Source organism: Trichosurus vulpecula, chromosome 7 (genome assembly GCF_011100635.1).
Source record: "Trichosurus vulpecula isolate mTriVul1 chromosome 7, mTriVul1.pri, whole genome shotgun sequence".
In the NCBI taxonomy this organism is placed as follows: Eukaryota; Metazoa; Chordata; class Mammalia; order Diprotodontia; family Phalangeridae; genus Trichosurus; species Trichosurus vulpecula.
In genome coordinates this window covers 36,557,441-36,583,031 of record NC_050579.1, presented here as the reverse complement: position 1 = coordinate 36,583,031, position 25,591 = coordinate 36,557,441, and the positions used below count along the sequence as shown (strand labels likewise).

At 38.8% G+C, this 25,591-nt stretch overlaps 1 protein-coding gene and 1 pseudogene across 1 annotated transcript in view; one reads left to right on the top strand and one right to left on the bottom strand.

Annotated features, from left to right (window-relative positions):
• The window catches only part of NLK (nemo like kinase), a 131,919-nt gene that overhangs the window by 8,312 nt on the left and 98,016 nt on the right, over positions 1–25,591 (top strand). The gene's annotated exons all lie outside the window — the stretch shown is intronic.
• Positions 10,552–11,179, bottom strand: LOC118857231 (annotated as a pseudogene).

The following is a 25,591-nucleotide window of genomic DNA, read 5'->3' as shown; positions in this document are numbered from 1 at the left end:
CCGCAGGAGAGAGTCTGAGGAAGTAGTTTGCAATTGACATTTAACATTAGTGGTTGTAATGTGTGAGGGGTACAGTGAAGCTTAACATCTATCATTGCTCTTTAGGCTCAGTTTCACATATGTATTTGAATTTATTCTATTAACCAGAAAGATTTATTCCCTAAAATTTGACCTATAAAAGGGTGAGAACATAGTTCTATTTTGACATAATTCGAGAGCTATCATACAGCAAAAGAGCCTACTATGAAGCCAAGCATTATGCTAAGTCCTAAAGGTGGCAAAAGAAATTGTTCCTTGCTTTCAAGTAGGTTGTGTTGTAGTTAAAGAGACAAGAATAATAGACCGTTAAGTAGTGATACAGTGCATCATGTCAGGCACCAGAATCGGGCTCAGAGTGAGTTTCATGGAGAAGGTTGAATTGAATTTGGATGGGTGGAAGTTTTTGTGAACAAATCACTGGTGTGTTAAATGTCACTCTGCTATGTTTGGGACATTCAAAAAGTGCCTCGGAAAATCCCGAGCTGTTTTGTTGCTGAAACTTGGTATGGATGTGGAAAGGTTCATTTCCTTGGGAAAGTGGGAAGAAAATGAAAGAAATAAGTGAATCTCTTTTGTCTTCATGTTGATCCTTGAAGGTCTTGGTGCAGGCGTAGTTTTTAATATAGCAACTCTTTATCTCTTTAGAATTGTAGCCACTATGTACCTCGTAATATGATTCAGAGGAATGATTCAGAATTAGGATTTTCCTACTTCTGAAATTAGGGGTTTTCAAGAATTAGGATATTTCCTTTTCAGATATTTTCTATGTATTCCTAAAATTTGGCTTCTGGTTTTAAATGTGTGACTCATTCAAGAGATTTCATTTCTCTAATAAATGGCTTATTAATTAGGATAGAGTATATACAAATACTGTATAAGCTATAGTCCATTTATGGAGGAGCACAAATGGATTGGTTTACGTTGTTAGTATCAAGGGGAAAGTACTTGCTTATTTTATGCATTTTCAGAAATATTTTTAAACTTTTACTTAAAACTTGGTAATTTTGTTTGTTTGGTTTCTTCATAGGGAATTCAGAGGAGAAGATTTTGGGTAGAGTGCTTACTTTAGTAAACTGATTCTGAATTTTTTTTTTCTTTTAGGTGCCCCACCCAAGTGCAGGGAGGAGATTTTGTCTGAACTTGGGCAGGGTTCATCTGCCTATTTACATATGGGTACTTCTCTGAAAATGGGCCGTAACCTATTTAATGTTTACTTTAAGTTTGGCAAATTCGTTATGTAGGTGCTTAACCACTGAGTTTACCCTCTTATAGGTAAGGCCAATTTTGGTTTATCTGAAACATATTATTTTAGTTCTTTTTAGTTCTTTCATATTTTTAATGAATATTGACTTTTTCAGTTTAGAGGTTTGCTTGTAGAAGATTTTAACTTAGACATTAATTTATGTCAGAGATGGGGGGAACCTGAGCAGATGTCTCTGCTGTGCAAGTTAAATTGATTTTTTTTAAATCTAGAAATCATCTAGCCTGACTGATACAGGATATTTCCTTTATTTTTGAGGGCCCTGATTGTGTGAAGTAGCAGAGAGCAAAATTGGAAGCTGGTTCTCAGTATTTGCCTCCCTTTCCAATTAGATCAGATGTCCCCGATTGATTTTTCCTTTCCTTTGTCATTGTTGTGGTTTTGTTGTCTAAAGTTCCCTGTCTTCTTTTCAACCCAAGAAGTGGAGGACTCCGTGGGGTCATCAGCAAACTGCTTACAAGGGAACTTTTTGTTTTGAGTTTTTTTTGTTGTTTTTCTCATTTTGTTTTGTGGGTTTTTGTGGGGTTTTTTGCCTAACTTGACCTAAAAAACCCTTGGTCTCAGCTAGAGAAAGAATTGGTGAAGGGAGAAAACTTGTATCCTACAAGTAAAGTTAAAATCACTTTTTAGTCATTCAGTCTTTGACCTACATTGCCAAGCTCTTTTCTTGCTTCTACATATGAATAAAATTACCCTGCCAGTTTAAACAGGTTGTTTTTCTTCCCAGTTAATTTTCTTAATGTATCCGGACCGTGCAGAGCTGCAGATTTGCAGGTATGGGAGTGATTTGAAGTAAACCAGGTGACTGTTTCACTGCACTAGCTTATATATCCATAAATACCCAAAGGGTGTAATTGGGGTTATTGTCTCGTTGCACTTAGAAGTTAATACACCCAAGGGCAGGTTCCTTTTTCCGTTCTTTTCTGCCTATTTACTACCACACCACCAACCCAACTGAATTGATTGGAACCTGTATGGATATTCTTAGGGCTGAGAATTTAGTGACATAAATAAGAAACTTGGGGTGTGCTCAGTAATACACATGATTGCAAAAGCTGATATGTGCCACTCTTATTCAGAAGGAGCCACAGGCACACAGTGTGGCTTTGAATCGCCTGTCATGAGCATATCAGTGGAGAAGGCATTTTAAAAAAGGTAATTATGACCCAGGCACTATGTTGGTGTCTCAAACTACGGTCTCAGTTGTCGTCTTCAGTGTTCAGTTGGTCAAAGTGATCAATAAATATTGGTGGAGCCTGCAGGCCTGAGTTTGGGTCCCAGAATTGCCACTATTAACTGTGTGACCTTGGGCAAGTCTCTTCACCTCTGGGCTTCATTTACTCATTTGTAAAATGAAAGAATTGAACTAGATGACCCCTGAGGCCTCTTCTGAACTCTTGAATCTGTGGTCCTATTAAATGCTGCTGTTTAAATCTTCTTAAACTGAGTCTAGTTTTATTTTACTTAGAGTCTAAAACATTGCTGAAATAAATGGGGTTCATGGTGTTTTGTTTCTAGAAGGTTATGTACATATAACTGCCATTGACAGTTTCTTCATGAAGCACACTAGTATTCAACATATATTCATGTTAGCTAATGAATTGCATGCTGAGTGATGTTGTAATGCCTAGAGGTTGAAAGTAATCATTCAGAAATGTAATACTGAGGGCAATAAATTAAAATTTTTATCAGTCCCAATTCTTAGATTTTATCCCTCTTATTTTAAGAAATGTAGCTGTGAAAAGCTTTTAGAGGAGAAGAATGTAAGAACAAAGGAATAAAAGAAATGACAAGTAGCAGTTTCAGATATAAATTGGAAGGCTAATAATATACGTGTGAAATTTATTAATTTTTGGAAAATCCTGACCATGAAACTTTTTCCAGAACTTTAACTGGAAACTTGCTGGATTACTGAACATCTTGAGCTGGGTGTCTTATAGACATCCTAAACTCAGCATGACCAAAATAACTCATTATCTGTCCCTCCTGCCCTCATCCCTTCCTTCTCTTTTCTGAATTTTCATGTTACCTAGTCACGAAGGCTCTAGGAATCCTTCCTCTCACTTCCTGCCCCACTATATGTAATCTATTGCCCAAGTCCTGTCTATTTTACCTGTGTAATATCTCTCATATATGCCTCTTCCTCTGCTCTGACTCTGCCACCACCCTGATGCAAGCTGTCATCACTTAGCACCTAGGCCATTGCTGGGCTGGGAGGGGCGAGGCGCGGAGCATCCTACATTCAGCTGTCAAATTGATCTTATGGGTCTAGTCTGATCATGTCACCTCCATATTATCTATCTCCAGGACGGAATACAAAATCCTCTCTTTGGCTTTCAAAGGCCTTCATAACCTGACCCCTTCCAAACTTCTCTGTCTTCCTACACCTTACTCAAATGTTGGCTTAGACCTCCTTGCTATTCCTTGCACATCTCCTGACTAGGCATTTTCACTGGCTGTCCCTATGCCTAGAACACTCTTCCCTCATCATCTCTGCCCCTCGGCTTGGCTTTTTCCAACTCCCAGCTAAAATCCCACCTTTATGAGAAGTTTTTCCCTATCCCACTTAATGCTAGTGTCTTCTCTCCATTGATTATATCCGATTTGTCCTGCATATAGCCTGTCAAACATAGTTGTTTCTGCGTTGTCTCCGCCATTAGACTGTGAGCTCTTTGGCAGCAGGAGATAGTCTTTTGACTTTCTTTGTACCATTAGCGCTTAACACTGTGCTTGGCACACAATAGGTGCTTAATAAATGCTTGTTGACTGACTCACTGTTTGTGTGACTATACATAAAGGTGATTTCTTTTCCTGATTAGTCTTATTTTGAGAATCCCACTTAAAAGGTTTTTCTAGAGTGGTTTTTAGAAAATAAGGAATTTCTTTTAGAACTTAAGAGAACTTAACTTAGCTTTTAAAAAAAAAAAAGTAATGTTACTCTCTTCAGTCTAGGACCATTCCCCCCCCCCAAAAAAAAAACCCTCCCCTTTCAGCAAATAATTATAATACTCCAGAACTTTAAATTGAGGGGAATCTGGGATCTTAGAGGTAATATAGACCTATTGCCTCTTTTTTCGGATGAGGAAATCCACAACTGGAGAAGGGGGTGATATGACTTGTTCCCAAGGTCACCCAGTGACAAGGTCAGAATTGAGAGGCCTCCTTGTTTTGAATGCAGAGCTGGTTTTCTTTACCAACTAGCCCTACCTCACTGCTTCTCTGGTCAGTGATACTTGTTTAACCCGATATCTGTGGGAAATAGAGAAAGCACTTTCATATTATATTTATTTTTTAAAATCCCTGCTCAGAAAATAAATAGAAAATGGAAAAAGTGAGTTGTATTAGGTTCCTGCCATTGTGTTTATCAGAATTTTTAGGTTGTGAACCACAACTTGTAGTCCAGACCTGGTGTGAAACCATTTTGATGGCAGTGCAGACTTGTTCAGTTTGCTGTTAGGTGTCCACTCAGTTTGGATTTGCTTCTAATCTGGATTCAAATTTGCACATTAAGAATTAAAGGCCAATAATGTCCCAACTCATGGTGCCATGTAACAAAGTCTGCAAATTCTTCAGCTAGCAAAGGAACTGTAAGTCTTTAAGCATGTGACTTTTGGGTTGCTATTTATTCTTTTAAAAATACTTTGTAAAAAAATTCAGTGTGAATCAAATGTGTCATTAAATGTGTACCAGTCAAAACTAGGCTTCAGGCAGTATGGAAATATTCCATTCTCCAACTTTACTTTTTGTGATCCTTACCTCAAGTTAGGAATTGGAGACAAATTTCTTTTAAAAAGTGCCCTGTAAAAAGGCAACTGAATCTTTGCAGTAGAGTATATATCCAGTTTCCCAATTTTGTCACACAGGACATGCTTGAGGATTTTACATAGTTGATGCCAGTTTGTTTTTTTTTAACAAATATTCTAATGTAGTCATGTGTTCATGATGCTGTGGTTCGCATAGCCAATACCAATACCAAATAATTCCATGGTTAAACTCAATTTTGGTAAAAATGAGGCATTATTTCCGTAAGGGTAATGATCATTTCTATATATAGCACAGGATTCTTGAAAGAGTTGGATTTGAAAGCCAAAAGTATTAGCCAATTGTTTGAACTGTCTGGGGTGTGCCTTATATGTCTCCTGCTTATATGCAATGGGCAGCAGTAACATGAGATATTATAATAATAGTTAATTGCTAACATTTATATAGTGCTTACTATGTGCTAGGCACTGTGCTGAGCATTTTATAATTATGTCATTTGAGCCTCACAAAATCCCTGGGAGGTAGGTGTTACTATGATCCCCATTTTACAGGTGAAGAAACTGAGGCAAACAAGTTAAATGACTTGCCCAGGGTCACACAACTAGTGTGTGTCTAAGGCCAGATTTGAACTCAGGTCTGCTTCTTGACTCTAGGCACTGCCCTCTCTCCATTGAGCCGTCAGCTGCCTTGAACCTGACTGCATTATAGGAAGTCTTTAAAAGTGAATTCTTTAGCTGTAGCTTCTGAGCCCTTGAGCTATGAATGTAAGAAAGGCAAAAGAACATTGTTTTTTTGAGTCCAACCTGTCATCACACAGTTTTGTACTGTAGACCCCTGAGTGAGGGAGTTGCAGTTCAAATACCAATGGCTTTTGACAAACTGTAAATCTAGAGGCGGCCAGTCTTGGTTTACACAATGAAGTCACTATTAGTACCTGTAAGTGAGAGGCTAGATTTAAAACAGTTCGGACAGCAAGGCATGCAAGAGGCTGGACCAGAGGGGCACCATATTGCCCTGCAGCTCTTGGAAATTCCCATGATCTGAACCATTGGATGTGCCAGAAGTGTCAGTGGGTACTACTTATTACTGTCCTTTTATTCTTTTCAAAGAAAGCTCTTTCTTAGACGACCTGTTGTTTTTTTTTTAATTGTTCTAAGGAAACTAGACCACAGTGTATTTTGTACTCATAAACCTGTTGGCAAAGCGTTACAGTGACTTGGTTACGTAGAAATCTTAAGTATTTGCCTGTTGCTTCTTGCACAGTACTCTTATCTTCCCCTACACTACGTTGACAGCAGAACATAGACTTCCATTTTCCCATGTTTTGACATTATGCTTTTAGACTTGTCCAAAGTTGATTTGTCACTGTGACTTAGACTACGTACTCCTATTTTTGCTGTCAATGTGGTCAATATTTGAAAATTTCTTGGTCAAGATGGGAATTTATTCTCATAACTTGATGCTTTCATTTGCATAATTGGCATGTTTTTCAAAAAGTTGTCAATGGCATCTGAATTTTGTCTAGTTAATTGCTTATAGTTAGCAATTAATTTTTGCTTTGATCTAACTATTAATGGTATTTTGGGTGTTGCTTCTTATTTCTTCAAAAGAATCTGTGGTTTCATTAGTGGCAGGGCAAATTACACCAGGGCAAATTACAGTGACTCTTAATAGTCTTCTGAGTTATCCTAAAATTTCATCACTTGCTAGCCAATCATTTGTTGATGCACCTTTCTGAATTTAGCTAGGCTTATCAAAATAGACCTAGTTTATGACCAAGTCTGCACTCCTCACTTCTGTTAGCATAGCAACACTCAAGACTATAAGACCGCTCTCCCAGCCACAGTGAGCATTGAAGTCCTTCAGTGACTGTATTTTCTTTTATGCTAATTATTTTCTTGGGGTGTTACTACAACATCCAGCCAGTGCTTAGGATTTGGAAGCACTTTTATAATAGTATCTTGGAGACCCATAGTGGTCTTGAGTTTTCTTAGCATAATAACCCTAATTAGAATTTTTGCAGACTTTGTCTTTAAGAGTGGTCTTGTAGATCATGTAGTTTACAGAATGTCCCTGAAAAAATATAGACTGAGTCATGTAGGAAAATAAACTTTGTTCAGTGCATGGCACCTTCAGAGGCACTAAGAAAGCTAAGTGTGAGGGGCAGCTAGGTAGTACAGCAGAAAGAGCGCTAGGTCTAGAATCAGGAAGACCCAAGTTCAAATCCCACTCCCCACACATGCTAGATACATGATCCTGAGCAAGTCACAAAGCTGTTTGCCTCAGTTTCTTTATCTGTAAAATGGAGATAATAGCTGCTGCCTTGCATGAAATATTTATAAAGTACTTTTCAAATCTTAAAGAACTATTGTTATTAACTGATAGAAAACTATCCTGGATTCCTTGACTGATCCAACCTTCCATGTACATACACATTAAAATTGTTAGCATTTGTATAAGTTTTTTAATGATCTACCTAATTTTCCAGATCAGTACCATAGCAATGTTACATAATTAGCATAAATAAATATTATACATTTTTTCTTTATTTTTATTGTGATTTTAGACCCACGATTTCATTGGTAAGGGGGAGCCCCCACTGGAAAAGCACGCTACTTGCCTGTCTAATGGACTTTTTATATTTGAGATTTCATCAGTGTAGGAAACCCCTGCCATTGATGCAGATAGACAGCCCGTGACTTAGAATCCTCTGCTCCTTATTCTTGGATGTGGCAACAGAAGGCCAGGGTAGGTGACTTGCCCTCAGGCACATGGCTAGGAAGGAGCTGAGGCCAGAGCAGGTGATTAGATATCTGTCTGCGTCCACCCTCCTCTGGTAACCATGATAGCGGCATCTCCTTCAGTAGCATTTACAATCTAGATTTTACCATTTGAAATTTTCTTTCCTTACAGAATAAAAATAATTTATACTTCTGCTCACTTGAGCCCTAATGAGACTCTAGCTCTTAGAGCTGAATAGTTGGAGTTTTTATTTTAAATGAGTGAGTACTACCATCACCCTTTTCCAGCCCGAGTATAGGTCCAGTACTAAGCAATTGCTCCCAACTAAAGTCTGTGTCATTAGAAGATTAATTCCTAGCAAAATGCTGCCAGAAAAAAATGTTCTAAAAGAATAGTGGTGAGCTCAACTGGCCAAAAAACCTTTTTTTTTAAAAAAATTGATATCTTTTGTATTTATTTTTATCTTTTGTATTTATATCACTTAAATTTCTTAAATAGTTAAGTACACAACCCTCTTTCCCTCCCAGAGAGCTACCCTTTATAACAGAGGCCCCTCCCCAGCATTGTATGTAATATTCCATACCTATAGGCCCTACCTTTTAAAGAAAGAGGGACAGAACGGCAGGTACCTTCTTGTCAAAGTTTTGGAGTCATGCTTGGTTTCAGCTCATTTTAAAGAAACGTCTTTACCAACAGGTTGATATCACATTCTTTTACGTTCACCCTATCCTTAAGGGGCAGAGAAATGATTGCATCTTGAGAAATCTTTCCTGTATGTCAAATGGTCCTATTTGTCTTTCCATCTTTTGAAGTCCGCTTTACTGGCCTCTTGCATTGAAATCGCTAAATTTAACCATTTAACCAGGATTTTGTATTTTTCCCCTGGTAGTGATCAGTGAATCCTTTTCATTGGTGCTTTGTTGTCTGTTTTCAGAAGTTCTGGACAGTTTCCTTCTATTTCTTACATTATGGAATTCACACTTTTTTGATTTGTAATGTTTTCTCCTGAGAAGCCTGTAAACCTCATATCGTCTCAGCGCATCTAGTCTTTAAGGTCTGTCACTTAGGCTTGTGTAGAATTTATGTTCTTTTAAAATGTTGCCTTTTGTAACTTTTCTGAATTTTAATCTACTTCACTATTTTTATGCTCTGAATCTCTGTCTCAGTTTTTACTCCATTGAAGAGGTTCTCCACCGTGTGTTCAATTCTGATTATTCTATTTGATTTCAAATTTTGTATCGAAAATTTATAACCTAAATTCATTCCAAATTTCTTTTCTGAATTTTAGTTCCCTTTGGAACCCACTGTGAAATTTCTTGCAGCATTTCAGTGATCTGTGGGGAATGGATGACATTCTAAATTTTATCAGGCAATATTCGTTCACCTTCCTCGATGTTATAATATTTTTAAATGTTCTTTTATTTCATTGTGAAGTTTCGCTCCTTCAGTTTTCAGGATCCTCTCTGTTGGTTTGTGTCCTAGACTTGAATTCAGGTTTTCTTCATTATATTCTCCATTCACTCATTGTTTTACTCCTCCTCTTTCCACTGGTACACAGGCACTCCAGCCACCTATAAGTGGGGTTGAGCTACGGGGCTGCCCCTGTCCCTTTATGTTGGGGGATATAGGTCCCTGCTATAGACTTGGTGGGGAAGGGAATGTGGTGGGGAACCCTGGCTGGGTTTTCTAGTTCCCTTTCAGTCAGGCCTGAGTCACTCCCTTTAACTTGTGGCTTGGCAAAGTCAGCGCCCACTATTTCTTGCCGGAATAGGGATGGGTCAGTGTTTAGGTGTGCCTGTTGTGGGAGACAGGGAGGCAGTCACAAGTCTCTGAGTTTGCTTGTGCTCGGAGTGAGAATCCTTCACTATTAAAGTCTGCAATGAAAATCCATGAGGTTTTTACATGGTTGAGGAAGGAGTTGTTTCTGTCTTGTCTTGTGGAATCAATTGTAATTATTCTGTATCTGATACTTCACTAGTTTCCTTCGAAGTTTTTAGGGGTTTGAAGAAGTATGCAGAAAGCAACTGCCACCATCTTTTAGTCACATGATGTTTCTTGTTGGGGCAGAGAACTGATAGGAAAAATTTTTTAAATAGTCTATTTGGATCTCATAGCAGCTATAATATAGCTGAGGTGGAAGGGCTTATTTCTAGAGTGTAAACATTTTCTATATACTTGTGTTATGTTGTGAGTGATTAAATCTGTTTCTTATATTGTTTTAGCACCAGAATCCTGTTATAGCATTGTTGTCACAGTCCAAGTGTCCTTCCTATGAAACCTCCTTATAATGAGGACCTTTGAGCGTTTCAGTAATTAAACTCTCTTGAGATCCAAGGTTAGTCCACAGTACCCTGGACGGCCTGCTCTAGTGCTGTTTTATCACTTTCTCATTGGTAGTTGAGCAGTGCAGAAGCTAGAGCTCACTCTGTGATCATTGAGTCAGAGAGCAGGAAGGGTTTGCTACTAGATCATGTGGCCACCTCCTGCCTTCAGGCACAAGAATGACCATACTAGTGAATCTGAACCTAAGCTTGGATACATTTCTGTTAGGCTCGGTAGCAAGAGATTCTATAAGAAAAGAAGTTTTTATTGCTATCTTTTGTCTTTATATCACCTAGATTTCCCCTTATTTTTCCTCCTCCCCTTCCCAGATGATCCTCCCTTATATTGAAGAAATGTTTTGTTGTTGTTGTTTGGTTGTTTTTTGTGTGTGTATGTGTAGCAAAACCTTTGTTTCTGGCAGCCTCTTATTTTTTGGCCTTTGGAGCAGCTGCTTTCTGGGTGCGTCCCACCTTCTGGGCAGGTCCCTTCTTGGCTGGGGCCTTCTGGCCAGATGCTTTCTGACCCTTATGGGTGGGTTGCTGCCTTCTGGCCCTCAACCTTCTTTGAGGGGATCTTCTTGGCAGAGACCTTTGCGGCATCTTTTTGCGGGATCTTTTGGGCAGCTCTCTTCTTAGGAGACCCCTTCTAGGTGGATGCCTTCTGGAGCTTCTTCACTTCATGCTTGATAATTCTGTTTCTCATTTTCTTAGCCTTCATGACTTTGTAACAGTCAAAATCTGTCATCTTAGCTTTCCTTTCTCTGGCTTCGATCTTCTTGGCCCATCTTGTGGCTTTCCATTTTGTATTGACCTTTTCTTTCTCCCAAGCAGCCCAGACGTACTTCTGATGAGCACTGTGTGGGAACTTGAGCATGAAGTCTGTAAGTTGCATACGTTTAAATGGCATGGCCTGCCTCCTCACACCACTGCATGGGCCATCAACCAAAGCCTTGTTCTGATCAATAACATCCACAGTAGCTACCAGCTTACCAGTGTGTGGCCCAAAGGAAATGTAGGCCACCCAGCCAATTTCCACACAGTGCTTGAATACCATGTTGGTGGCACCGAAAGAGAAGGAAGAAATGTTTTTTAAAGAAAAAGGAAGAAGAAAAAGAATTCTGCATAACCAATTAATACCTTAAAAAAACACCCAAACTTTTATTGTCCACAAAGTAGAAGCTGTCTGAGCTGATCTCTTAAGGATGCTTCACCATGAGGTAGATAGCAAACTTGGAGAGCTGAAGAAACTCCTAGATATGTTCTTATGTATTCCTTCTCCTGGGGATGCAGAAACTGAAATCAGGATCCAAACTTTTCAACAAACTAGTGCCATTCCATCCCCTGAAATTTCTAGCAAAGATGCTAGTGTGAAGTGATAGCAACCAGAGTGCCTTTCTCTGGCATTCACCATACCACCTACCTCCTCTCCTCCTTGTGTCTAAACCAGAAGCTGTAGCATTCTTAAAGGGCACCATCCTTGTTTCCAGATTTTGAACTGGGTAAAATCAGCACCACAGATGTTGTTTTTGGGTTTGCAGAGATAATTCTTGGTGACGTGGCTGGAATATAGACTATGGTTCAGGACCAGTGGGACAGCCTTGCCAGCTCAAGATGCTGCCACCAACTTCTGATCTTTGCTACCACCAAACCCCTGGGCCCCATAGCCTTTGTGTAGACTCTGCCCACACTTCTCCGGAGTCATCATTTATGGCTTTTCATACAACCCAGTACTATTTTGTTATATTTACATACCATAATTTGTTCAGCTATTTCCTAGCTGGTAGGCATCTCCTTTGTTCTCAGTTCTTTGTTACTACAAAAAGTATTGCTATGAATATTTTGGAATCTCTGGCTCAAAAGACATAGACATTTTTTGACACTTTTATTTACATAATTCCAAATTGCTTTCCAGGTTGGTTATACTGATTCACAGCTCCAGCAGTGTATTAAGTGTGCTTGTCTTTTCCCAGCCCATCCAGCATTGACTGTTTTCATCTTTTGTCACCTTTGCCAATTTGCTGGATATGAGATGGAGATTCAAGGATGTTTTGACTTGTATTTCTTTTATTAGTAATTTGGAGCATTTTTATGTGGTTGCAAATAGTTTGCAATTATTTTGAGAATTATGCATTTATATCCTTTGACTACTTGTTAGAGAGTCGCTTTTGGTCTTACATATTTCTGTTGTCTACATATCTTGGATACTAAACCCTTATTAGGGATATTTAATACTAAATCTTTATCAGAGATTTTTTTACCTCTAAGATTCTTAAATTGATTTTAACTATTAGTGGTTGGGAATTTAGGACCTCAAATCACATAGATAACAAATAATTCCAATAATGTTTGAGCTCCTTAGTATAAACTACCCACAACAGAACATTCATTGTTTTCTAGTGTCATAGATTTAGAGCTGGAAGTATCTTAGAAGTCACTTAGTGCAATTCCCCCATAATAAAAATACAGGAGCTGGGGGGCAGAGCCAAGATGGCAGCGTGAGCTCCTCCCCAGGTCCCTCCAAAAACCTATAAAAATGGCTCTGAACAAATTCTAGAGCTGCAGAACCGACAAAATAACAGAGGGAAGCAGGGCTGTAGGCCAGGACAGCCTGGATGGTCGCGGGGAAGGGTCCGTTGCATGGAGCTGGGAGTGGAGCAGAGCAGAGCCCAGAGTGGGCTGCAGCAGGACCAACCAGACTCGGGAGCTGGGCGGAACAGGCCCTAGTGCCCTGAATCAGTGAGCTGTGGCAGTTAACAGACTTCTCAACCCACAAACACCAAAGACAACAGAGAAGGTTAGTGGGAAAAGCTGCAGGGGAAGAATGAAAGGAGTTTGTGGTTCGACCACCAACCCTGGGGGCAGCAGAGGTGGTGCAGCTCTGAGGACAGAACTACAGCTGCAGTTGCTTCTGGCCCCAGGCCCACCTGGTGGGAGGAATTAGGTGGCTGATCAGAGTGGAAGTGCAGAGCCTGCTTAAGATCTGAGTCACAGTCCAGGTTGGCGGTTCTTGGGGAACCGCCACTGGTGTGGCAGAGCTTGCTGTGTAGAAATAGCTCTGAAAACAACAGTGCAGCCCCTCAAGCTTGGGACAAAGTACTCTGTACTCTACAAGCAGTCATACCCCAGTGAAAAACTCAAAGGTCAAGTAGTTGGCTGGGAACATGGCCAGGCAGTGAAAATGGACTCAGATTCAGACCCAGACTTTAGAATCTTTCTTTGGTGACAAAGAAGACCAAAACATACAGCCAGAAGAAGTCAACAAAGTCAAAGGGCCTACATCAAAAGCCTCCAAGAAAAACATAAACTGGTCTCAAGAAATGGAACAGCTCAAAAAGGATTTGGAAAAGCAAGTTAGAGAAGTAGAGGAAAAACTGGGAAGAGAAATGAGAGTGATGTGAGAAAACCATGAAAAACAAGTCAATGACTTGCTAAAGGAGACCCAAAAAAATATTGAAGAAAATAACACCTTAAAAAATAGCCTAACTCAAATGGCAAAAGAGCTCCAAAAAGCCAATGAGGAGAAGAATGCCTTGAAAGGCAGAATTAGCCAAGTGGAAAAGGAGGTCCAAAAGACCACTGAAGAAAATACTACCTTAAAAATGAGATTGGAGCAAGTGGAAGCCAGTGACTTTATGAGAAATCAAGATATTATAAAACAGAACCAAAGGAATGAAAAAAATGGAAGACAATGTGAAATATCTCATTGGAAAAACCACTGACCTGGAAAATAGATCCAGGAGAGATAATTTAAAAATTATTGGCCTACCTGAAAGCCACGATCAAAAAAAAGAGTCTAGATATCATCTTTCAAGAAATTATCAAGGAGAACTGCCCTGATATTCTAGAGCCAGAGGGTAAAATAGAAATTGAAAGAATCCACCCATAGCCTCCTGAAAAAGATCCCAAAAAGAAAACTAGGAATATTATCGCCAAATTCCAGAGCTCCCAGTTGAAGGAGAAAATACTGCAAGTAGCCAGAAAGAAACAATTTGAGTATTGTGGAAACACAATCAGGATAACACAAGATCTAGCAGCTTTTACCTTAAGGGATCAAAGGGCTTGGAATATGATATTCTGGAGGCCAATGGAGCTAGGATTAAAACCAAGAATCACCTACTCAGCAAAACTGAGTATCATGCTCCAAGGCAAAAAATGGATTTTCAATAAAATAGAGGACTTTCAAGCTTTCTCAGTGAAAAGACCAGAGCCGAATAGAAAATTTGACTTTCAAACACAAGAATCAAGAGAAGCATGAAAAGGTAAACAAGAAACAGAAACCACAAGGGACTTACTAAAGTTGAACTGTTTTGTTTACATTCCTACGTGGAAAGATGATGTGTATATTTCATGAGACCTCAGTATTAGGGTAGCCGAAGGGAATATACATATATCTATATCTATAGACAGAATGCACAGGATGAGTTGAATATGAAGGGATGGTATCTAAAAAAAAAAATCAAATTAAGGGAAGAGAGAGGAATATATTGAGAGAGGGAGAAAGGGAGAGATAGAATGGGGTAAATTATCTCGCATAAAAGTGGCAAGAAAAAGCAGTTCTGTAGGAAGGGAAGAGGGGGCAGGTGAAGGGGAATGAGTGAATCTTGCTCTCATTGGATTCAACTTGAGGAGGGAATAACATACACATTGGGTATCTTACCCCACAGGAAAGAAGGAGGAAGGAGATAAGAAAAGGGGGGACGATAGAAGGTAGGGCAGATAGGGGGAAGAGGTAATCAAACGCAAACACTTGAAAAGGGACAGGGTCAAGGGAGAAAATTGGATAAAGGGGGTTAGGATAGGAAGGAGCAAAATATAGTTAGTCTTTCACAACATGAGTATTGTGGAAGGGTTTTGCATAGTGGTACACATGTGGCCTACGTTGAATTGCTTGCCTTCTTAGAGGGTGGGTGGGGAGGGAAAAGGGGAGAGAATTTTAAAAAGCATATGTTCAAAAAAAAAAGTTTTTGCATGCAACTAGGAAATAAGATATACAGGCAATGGGGCATAAAAATCTATCTTTCCCTACAAGAAAGTAAGGGAAAAGGGGATGGGGGGGAGTGGGGTGGCAGAAGGCAGGGTTGACTGGGGAATGGGGCAATCAGAATATATGCCATCTTGGAGTAGGGGGAGGGTAGAAATGGGGAGAAAATTTGTAATGCAAACTCTTGTGAAAATTAATGCTGAAAACTAAAACTATTAAATAAATGAATAATGATATAAAAAAAAAAGAGGAGCTGAATCCCAGAGAAATAAAGTCACTTGCTCAGTCACACAGGTAGGATTCAAATCTCTCTCTGTCTCCAGTCCTGCTATCCCTAAACCCAGTACCTTTTCCCAATATATTGCCCATGCAGCTTCTGTGTGAAGATCTCCAACCATAGACCAAATAAGCCTCCTCAGCGTCGTTTCCAGTGTTTTGTTACCTTGATGGTCAAGAAGGGCTCCTTTGTGTCCAACCAAAATTGCCAGATTTAAACTCATTTCAGTTTTCTGTGGATATGAAGGATGGCTGATCAGCTTCTCTCTTATTAAAACCCCTCAAATACTTAAAGACAGTAATCAAGTCATTTTTTCTAAAAAAAAAAAAAAATTAGCGTCCTTTTTTGGTTGTCTCTGTTGTTTTATCAAACTGTCAAATGAGGCGATTTCCTGCCAAGATAACTATCATGGATCTGCAGTAAAAATACATAGTAAAATATCTAAGTCATAAAATTGGGGCTTTTAAGTTAGTATCCAAAGGGGAAAATAAGCATAAATCAATTGAAAATGATTTAGAATCATAGAATTGTAGAATCTTAGTTGGAAAGGACCTTAGCATCTTGTCCAGTCCCCAACTGATGCAGAAATCTGCCCCTCGTAGCATCTCTGGCTAGCCTTTAGTTGAATTATGCTATTTTTTCTCAATACGCTCATTTACTAATTATATTCCTTAGTCTAGTATTTGTTTTCAAAAAGCACAAACATTGTAGCGTAGTTACCTTTCTTACTCTACTTTGATTTTTAAAAAAATTTCACTAACGTTCTGTCCTGGGAGGAAGTGACTGGGGTGCCTAAAAGCACTTTTTGTTTTGTCTGCTCTGTGTCTAGGAAAAGAAAGAATTCCTGCTTGCTTTTGTAAGACACATTCCAAAAGGCATCATATAGTGAAACTGTGGCTTCAGTTTTGGACTTTATATAACCATGTATTTCTATATTATATAGCATTATATTATATGTTCATATATCATTGTATTATATTTTTATGCTTTTGAAAGCACAATTAGTACTTGTCTTACATATCTAGAAAGGGGAAGGGCATAGGGAAGACAAGTAGTAATTGTGCCTTTAAAAGTATTATGTGTGTGTGTATATCTGTCTGTATACACACACATATGTACATATGCCTGTGTATACATGTAAATGTGTAGAAATAGAGAATACATCAATATAATAAAAATCTGTAGATTTACTGGATTGCAGGCTTAATATGAGTAAGCAGTATGATGTGGCAACCAAAAAGCTACACTAAGAAAGACAGCTTCCAGGAACAAAGGGAAGGAGCATTAATTAATTAAGTGACTGCTATGTGCCTTGCTAATCACTTTACAAATATTATCTCATTTGATCTTCTTAACACCCCTGACAGGTAGATACTACATTATCCCCATTTTACAGTAGAGGAAACCAGAGCAGGCGGGTTAAGTGACTTGCCCAGGGTCACACAGCTAATAAGTATCTGACACTGGATTTGAACTCAGGTCTTCTGAGTCCAGGCCTGGCCCTTTATCCACTGCACCACCAGCTGCCAAGGAGGTGATAGTTCCTCTGTACCACTCATAGCACATCAAGAATATTTCTGTTTGGGTGCCACAATTTAGAAAGGACATCACTGAGCTAGCGTACCTACAGAAAAGACAACCAGGATGGTTAAGGGCCTTCATTTGTTGTTCTGTGGATGTTGGTTGAAGGAATTGGGGATGTTTAGCCTGGAGGAGAGAAACCTTGGGAGAGAACAGATTTAGAGAGACCTCAGAGATCATCTAATCCAACACCTTCATTTTACAAATGAGGAAACTGAGGCCAAAGAAGACTTGCCCAAGGTACACAGCTAGTAAGCATCAGAGGCAGGATTTGAACCCAGGGCCTCTGAAAAAAACACTCCAGTGTTTTTTCCCATAGTTGCACACTTTTTCCTGGTTGTTTGGCCAGTATTGCAGAGGCAAATTTGATTGGAGAACAGCTTGCTAAGTATTAGAGCTGTCTAGAAGTGGGATGATCTTCCTTGGGAGGAGACTTTTCCCTCATTGGAACTCTTCATTCACAGTCTGGATGACCACTCAGCAGGACCAAATGGCTAGCACATTGGTATTAAATGGAGTTGGGGACATGATGAAGTTCTGTCATGATGCCTCTGATCTTGTGACATACCATTGGTCGGGGCCACTACTCCAATATATTTCACTCCAGACAAGATGAGATTCTGTTCCTCTTTGACTACTTAAACTTGATCAAACCTTAGACTGCTGGTTTTAGATTGACTATTTAGGCTATAACTGTATTATCTCCTATTAAAAGTTTATTTTACTGACTTATATGAAGCAACAGACAGAATGATTTAAGAAAGTATCCAAGAGCAGTTGGTTAGCATCAAACTGGTTTGGACTGCTGACTAAAACTGTATTTGACATTACTGTAGTGGAAATGCCCTGTCAGGAAGATTGTGTGAAATGAGCAATTAATGCTTTTACAAGAAGCCTAGAACTAGACGGGCAGTGTTTGCCACCAGGAAACATTCCTAATTTAAACACAAGTAATCCCTGCTAGGCAAGAAGAGGAGCATTTTCCCCCTCCCCCTTCCCACCTCAGTGGAGGGGCTAAGAAAGACTTTTTCTGCAGCTTCTTTTGATGTATTTATACAATTTGTACTTTAAGTTTCTCTGTGTATACACTGGTTTTAATTTAAACAGCAAATATTTATTGACTAACTTGTATGCTTTTGACCTGTTTAGTTTACAGATTGGTTTATCATTGTTATACAGAGTTCATTATATGAATGAAATTGGTCCAATTTAAAAAGTTAAAAGGTTTCTTTTCCCCTTCTACTTTTCATAAGGAAACTGTGCTAAATGGAAATATGTAAAGGGAACACTCCCTTTTAGATTTTCTTTTTTTCAGACTTTGGTTCTTTAATGAGGTGTTTTGGAAAAAGACTGTTTGATTTTTGCTGTTACTTGTGGTTAGCCATTTGGGTTACAGTAGTCTGTGGGCTTTCCAGTGATTCATTCTTTAAAGATCCCTTATTTTGAAAAGGATGAAAAATAGTTTGTGAATGAAAAGATATCTTGGCTGTTGACTATATGCAAGTTACTATTATGAACACTGAAGCAATAGAAAGCAAGCTCTATTGTTTTATAAAAGGAGTTGTTTTTTCCACTTGGGGTTTCTTGCCTAAGAGTTCCAGAAGTTGGAAAGGTAACCTCGTGTTTAGCACATCTGTTTTTTTGAAAATCCAGAGTTAATTATAAGAGTAAAATTGAGAGAACCTATGGTTTTAAACTAGTGGAAGGAATGAAATGTGGGGGGAAATACCTGTCACTGCTACATGCAATTTGTTCTAACACCTGCCCTATTAGCCTAGTTCTGTGCCCCAAAGTAGTAATTTAACACAAATCTCACCCAGAGCATATGCTGCCATCACTTCCCTCTTCCCCCTCCTCTAAATTAGCAGGTGTAGAAGGGATACAATGGAATAGAGAAACCAAATGTATAAATACAGTTCCATGTACCTGAAATGCTATGTGTCATGTCACCTTTTCTTTTTCCGTTGTTCCTTCAGGTGGGTTTTTTTTTGGGGGGGTGGGGGGATATGTTATATCTTATCTCCGTGACCATAAAGGACACCTTTTGGGAGCCTGAGCCAAGTTTCCCTGCTGTCTGTCCTTATTTCCTTTCTTACCTTCCTTTTGCTTTGCTCATTCATTTCCTATGGAAATCACAAGGTATGCACATCCTCCTCTTTCTTTTCCTTCTCCCCAGTCATTCTTCAGCATCTTCCACAGAAGTCTTTCCTGGAGGCTGGCTGGCTAGGAACTCCTAAACAGTGGCCATTTTTTGCTTTTGATAGGCATCTGGTACTAAAAAGGTTAGTTTAGAAATGGGAGAATTAGGCCAGTGGATCAATTGGATAATTAGACTTTATATCAGTAGGATAGAAGAAGCCCTGTTTGATGTAACTAGATTTTTAAAAATTTAATTGGATTTCTCCTGCTCCTTCCCCAAATATTCAGAATCCTCCCATTTTAAAATGCTATCATGTTTGGTTATATCAGCTACTGATTCCTGGAGTATTGTAAATAAACCATGTTGGAGATTGATAATCTCAACTTGCTTTGAGACTTTGAAAAGCTAGAGATAATGGTTATTATTGACTTATAAATCCCTCAACCCAAATGCATTTCATAATATTAATATTGCATTTTCTGGGAATTATGTGTTACATGTTACTCTCCTGGGTTCTTTACCCCTGGGTACATAGGTAAGAAGATTAGCATATGGGGGGGGAGGTTACATATTCATTAAATTGTCAGCCTCTTTCCCAAGTGTCTTATTTCTAGAATTTATGATATAAAGTTGATTATAAAGATGTCTTACCTTAAAATATTTCTTTTTAAACATTAAAGGTACTGTGAATAAGCAAAGAAAGCATCATCGAGTGAAGCTTATTAACACCTCTTTCCGCATCCCATGAGCTGTAATTACAAAGTAGTGTGTTGATTTAGCCCAGGAAGCATGTATTATCCTTTTCCCTCCAGCAACATGCTTGATTATTTTGGGAAAAGCCAATTTAATGTGAATGTAGATTATAGCACATCCAATAATGGGAACTTAAAATCTAGTCATTAGAAGATAGTTCCTAAAATAAGCATGTCTCTTTCAGCGTACTGAAGGAAAAATGGCTGATTTTAATATAGTCTTTTTTTTTTCAAAGTGAGCTAATGCTTATGTTAATCTTAGCTAGACAAATGTAAAATCTCTTTTGGTTGTCACTTAAGTGAAGAACACATTACCCTTATCAGAGTTTTCCCATCTCTGGTTCTAAAATTGGGTTGTATATTCTGTCTAAGCATATTTTTTTTCAAAAGTAGAAACAACAACAAGAAAGCCCTTGTAAAGTCGGCCTGCCTACCTACTCTTGATAGAAGCTGGACCTCTAGAATGCAGCCAAGAATCCATCTGGTCTTATACCAGCTTTCTAGCATCTGTAGGATTTGATCACATTGAGTGTTTTGGAACACCTTGGCATTTATTCAGAGTGACCGCACCTCCTGCTCCATCCTCACCAAAGAGCCAGTCACTTACTGCATCCAGCTGTTCTCATCAGGCTTATCACACCCTGTCTTCTTCCCGGATTCTGCCACTTTCTCTCTTTACCTTCTTCTCCAGCCCGTTCTGCATATTGCTGCCAACTCATCTTCCCAAAGTTAGACTCTGTTATCTTCTGTGGCTCACCGAATATGACCCAGACTCCTCAACTCACCGCCTAGTCCCCCGCCCCCCACTCTCCCCAGTTGCTCCATTTTCAGCCACATCACCTGCAATTCCTGAAGACTTTGTGCTCCACCCAAGCAAGAGCTTGCTTGTTTTTTTTCCAGCACGTTTTTAGTTGACCTTCTGGTCACCTCAAGCGACCTCCTCTTTATCCAGAATTTTTTTCACCTTTCAGCATCCAGCCCGGATCCCACCTCCTCTGTGATAGCTTTTTGGGCCACTCTAATGGAAGCACTTTTTTCTTCCCCACCCCTACCCCATCCCTGCAGCAGGTACTATAGTACAGCACATTGTGCAGTCACGTAGCACCTTAGGACTTCTCTTTGCTCCTTTGATCTATCTTTTACTCTTTAACTTTTGTGAAAAGTGACATTAGCCCTTTTCTCTCCAAATAGATTTAAAATTCCTTTAGGGCAAGTTTTGCCTTTGTTCAACTCAATAAACATTTATTAAAAGTACCTTCTGTGAGCAGATGTTCCCTTCTTGGTGTGTGAAAAAATGAAACAAGACACAGCCTTTGCCTGCAAGAAACTTTGAATCTAGTAGGGAAGCTAGAAAATGTACATACAAATAAGTGTAATATACATGAGACTGCAAATAGGTGTAGAAGACAGATCCAAACAGAGAGACTAGGGGAAAGGAGTCATATAGCCAAGGAATGTAGGGAGCCCTCCCAGAAGAGGCCGTGGTACCTGAGCTGGGCCTGGAACTAACAGAGGATTGCAGCAGATGGAGATTGAGGAAGAATTACATGAAGGTAGAGGCTTCATGAGATTTTTATAACTCTGTTTCTAGCATAGTGCAGTCCCTTGTATAAACGATTGTTGGTGGGATTTTATGTTCCTGGCTAGGAGACATCTCTTATCTTCTTTACGTAATATGAGTCCATTTCACATTTCTAGCCAAAGCTAGAAATCTGTGGCATGGGGGAGGGGGGAATGCTTTTCGCGTGACTTGGGGGAGTTTTCCCTGCTAGTAGTCTCTTACATCCTTTTCCCCTCCCAGTTTTTTTCCAAACTGTGACAATTCCCTGTCTCAGGTGGGTCATAAAAGAAATATCTCAGTTTGTAAATAATGGAGGTTAATGCCTGAATGGGAGATCAATTAAATTTAAGGATACTCTTGGTTAGGGAAGGTTGTGGGTAGCCTGTTATCTGGGATCTTGCCTCTGTCCCAGCCTGGTACTCATGACTCACAGAGGGGACAGTGCTCCTGCAAGAAATAAGATAGTGACAGTTCCTCTTTTCAGTTAGCTGGCAGTGTCGTGGGGAGGATTAGGGAGCTTTGTCTTTGTTTGATTTGCAGTATGTGTGGGAACTGGTGGGCCCATACAGTCGTAGTCTAAAGACTTTGAAACTTTATGTTTAAAAACACACAAAAAGCACCCAAACTGTCAGAACTGGTTGCTTTAAGTTAGTTATTCTTGATCATGGTTTTGTTCAAGGAGACTGATTCCTCGCAGTAAGTAATCAGTGCTCCTTTGAGCTCTGATTTTTAAAGAATAAGTGATAATGTTGCATATGCTTGAGGGGGTGATTAGAAAGAAACATTAAAAGCTTTTTAGGACGTCCGCCTTTGGAAAAAGGAGCTCTGGAGAGGGCTGTATTTGGCAGCTGAACAAGATGTGAATAAAGCTTACCTTTGAAGTGTGCCGTGAAGAGCCCGATCATTAACCCTTCATACAGAGAATGTGCTTACTTCTTACATCTTTGTAGGGGAAAGAGTAGCTGGTAGTCAGACTTTTCAGAATCATTTATAAGTTACTCATTACAGAATTGTTCATTCAATGTCTACACTCCCGAATTCTATTCCCTAAGCTGGTCACCTGTCAGGAGCATAGTTGTTTTAGATTTGTGATAACTGAAAGCTTGTCAGATCCCACACAATGTAGTTTTTATGGGCTTCCCCATTACCACCACCACCACCACCAAAAAAAAAAAAAGTTCACACTCTTTTTCAAGTAATCCCTTCAATAGAAATGATGCATCTGTAACACAATAAGACCAGGAAGACTTCTTCTGAACAGGAAGACTTAAGAAAATTATTTTCTCCATACCTTAGTTTATAAACCATCTTTCACAATTGAACAAATGCCTCAGAATATGAAATTCATTTTAGTCACCTGAATTGCAAGAAAATATGTACCTGGCAAAACGCAGCTTTACAGGTCCCAGATGCCTAATTATAACTGTAAAGCAGTTTTGCTTTGGGCTTCTACTTACCTAGATTGATCAATCCCCTTCTGTCAGCAAGTAGGGTTTTGGTGGGGGATGAGAGTAATTGTGGAGTGAACAAATAGTCTTCTCAACCTGTGGTTCTGCAGCTCTTCAGATTGAAGAATCAGTTTGGATTGTAAACTGAAATTGAAGGGCAAAGTTTGAAGTTGACCTCAAAAGTTAAAGGACAAAAAAGGCTTATTTGTCTTCACCAAAAGCTGTCATTTTTGTATTGAGCCAAGTGGTACTTTAGGCTGTAAAAGCTTTGAAATGTAAACAGTCGAGGAAATAACATGTTTGTAATGACTAAGATATGCAGGTGCACATCTCAAAATTTTCCTTTATTCTAGAAACCATATCTAAGTAATTAAGGGAAATCTTCAGCCACTTGAATGGATTGTCTTGGTAGTTTAATACCAGGTGTCTTTTGCTTTGGATTTCTGTTGTGAGTCTTCCTTAAAAGTGTCTTGCTAGGCCACATGTATGTACTATGTATCATAAGATTGATAATATGTTCGGAGTAATGGTCAAAGTGGCTTAAAAAGAGTTCAGTTTGTTAAAGGGGAAAGCAAATTCTTGTTTCCTGATTTGAAAATTGACTCTTTCCACACAACTCTTACTTTTACATTTCTCCGTGTTGTACCATATGGAAAATTGTGGCATGTCTTAAGTCAGGAGTTCTTAACCTTTTTTGTATGTTGTGGACCCCCTTCTGTCTGTCTGGTGAGTGAGGCCTAGGATGTACTTCTTCTCAGAAGAGTATTTCTAAAAGCATAAAATACATAATACTACAGAGGAAACCAATTATATTGGAATAGTTAGCAGTTTTTTTTAAAAAAACATGTTCTCAGACCCCACTTTAAGAATCCTTATTTTAAGTCATCTTCTTTTGGGGTATTTGAAGTCCCCATTTTGTTTCAGTATTATGTGAACCAGCCTTTAAAAAAAGTTACATTTTCCTTACCTTTGTTAAGGCAAGGCATGAATTTTAAATGTTGCTACCTTTTTACCAGTGTGTGTGGTGTTTTTGCATCTGTATCGGGATGGTACAAAATGTAATTCTGAATGGGACTGCATAAAAATTATACAACATGAGGGACTCAAACTGTGTAGACAGTATAGTACAGGCTCTTGCTCATGAGCATTGCTCTGGTTTTATAAGACATTGTGTTTTAAAAAATACAGCCACAATGAAGTAAGTTCATTTTTAATCTCCTACTGGCCTTCCAGTAGATAGTCAGTTTCTCTTGTCTTTCTATAGTGTGAGAACATTTGGGAGTAGCAGAAGCAGATGGTACAGTGAAGAAGTTTTTGATTGGGCTGGCCAAACTGAATAAACATTCATTGTCTTGTTGCTTTTTGTATTGTCTGTAAATATTGTGGACACTGCAGATGTTTTTCAGTGATGCAGATCATTTTCAATGCATTACAAGCAAGGTGTGTTATTATCACATAAAGCTTTACCTGATCATATTTGAATCACCATATATAAGTTTGTCATGCTTTTTTTCTTGGAGTCATTCTGTTGATTTTTCTGACAGCTTTTCTTATAATAAAATTCATTAAAATATACCTAAGCAGGAAATAATCAAACATTTTTTCAAAGAGTGGTGGTCTCAGATATCAGTCATGAATTAAGTTAGTTTCAAACTTGCACAAGGGGAAAACATTACTAATTTTCTTCTTTTTTTTTTTTAGTTTTATTCTGAAAAAAATACATGGTAGTTTGGGAAGAGAGAAGGTGTTAACCCTCTTCTTTGCTTGAGCCGAAGTGCCCTAATTCTGGATGTATTTGTAAAGCACATGTTGTACTAAGATTCATAATACTGCAGTATGCCCCTGGGACCACAGTTCCTTGAAATTGCTGCCGCTTTCTTGTGGTTGTGGTAACTGTCTGGTTAGTTTTTATATGGTTCACTTGGGATTCTCAGCCTGTTTATCCACAGGCAAACTTTTTTTTGAGCATTCTTCTGGATTTGTGCTTCTGGATTTTGGCAAGTTCTGCAGAATTTTTTAAAAGTCACAGTGGGTTTTTTAACTGAATTGGGTGAAAATCACATTTTCCAAACCTCACCTAAAATGCCCCCCTGTGATAAAGTTTGTAATTTTGTATTGAAGTTGGAATGATCTTATTTGTTGGCTGTATTGTATTTTAAGTGTTAGCAGGATACAGGCACTGTGGTGGTTGAATGTTTTAAAGTAAAAGCATTAGATTGAGAAGGACTGCCAGTATGTGAATAAAAGGTCTCCTCTGAGAGAGAACATTATTAAACACTTGACAGCCATTTGAACTAGTGTTAGTCATTACCCAAATCTTAATACACAAGAATTTCGTAACTCAAAAAATCCCTTATCAGATTTAGCTTCTTAACCTAATAGTTAAACTTGCATCAACAAAGTTAGTACAAATTTAGAAGTCACAAAACCTATTTGGGTAATTTGGGGCATTCTCTTTCTTTAAGGGTATTAATGGACAATTTTAGCTTAAATGGGCAAGATATTTCATAAAATAATAGAGAGGTTAGGAAAGAAGCAGTAGTTCTGATCTTAAGAAAAGCACAAGGGACTTATTAGCAATTACTATTCACGAGTAAAATATTTCAAAAGAGATAATACATGGAATAGGCTTTGAAAACTTTAAAACCTTTATGTGTCTGGTAGGCATCGCCTTCCCAGAACAGAACCTTAGGTGAAATTGTAGGGCACAGCTTAAGCCCATATGG